Source organism: Orycteropus afer, unplaced genomic scaffold (assembly GCF_000298275.1).
Source record: "Orycteropus afer afer isolate SDZICR_OR568_19922 unplaced genomic scaffold, OryAfe1.0 scaffold00049, whole genome shotgun sequence".
In the NCBI taxonomy this organism is placed as follows: domain Eukaryota; kingdom Metazoa; phylum Chordata; class Mammalia; order Tubulidentata; family Orycteropodidae; genus Orycteropus; species Orycteropus afer.
The window spans coordinates 12,905,078-12,905,945 of NW_006921636.1; positions in this window are offsets into that span (position 1 = coordinate 12,905,078).

The window sequence follows — 868 nt, forward strand, 5'->3', positions numbered from 1 at the left end:
AGCGTTGTACCTAGTTCAGAGCTAGTCCAGAGTCTTGTAGCCTCATGAATGCAGGGAAGGCTAGATCCTCTGGAAGAAAACCCTGTGACACTGCCACAAGAATGAATTATAATCTTCCCTTGAGCCTCCAGAGGGACATGCCACTTACCTGGGTGTGGACTGGAGACAGGGAAATATCCAGAGCTTTCGGGGAACATTGGACACTGGCTCTGAGTTGATGTGAGTCCCAGGGACCCCAAATGCCACTAGAATAAAAAATGGGGCTTATGGAGGTTAGATGATAGATGGAGTTTTGACTTGAGACCAACTCAGCAGGCCAGTGGATCTGCGGACCCACCTTGTGGTTATTAAACTAGGCCCTGAATACACTATTGGAATACACAAACTTTGCACTGCAGAATCCACACAGGACTTCTTGGCTTACGGAGTGAGAGATATTTCAGTAGAAAGGCCAAAGGAGAGACTTTGGAACTAGCCCCACCCTACCCCCTGTGCACAGGTGTATACAGACACATGCACACACACACAGACACACACACACAAACTCCAGTAGTAAACTAAAGGCAATACTGCAAAAAACGGTGGGTTTTGGAGAAAGACTACGTTTTATTGTGTATTTACTGTTTTATTATTAATCAGGTGATGACCAAAATTGCACTTGGTTTTTCAGATGTGGTTTCCTTATTTAAACAAATCAGCATAGTCTGTAGTGCTTTGTTTTCAGCTCTTGTTCCAGAAATATTTATGTCTGTTCATAAGGACTACCTAAAACCATTTGCTTTTACTTGGCAGGGCAGCAGTACACTGTCACTTTCTTACTTTGGGGCTCCGTCAGCTTTTCTGTGTTCTGGCATCATCTAGTCTTATG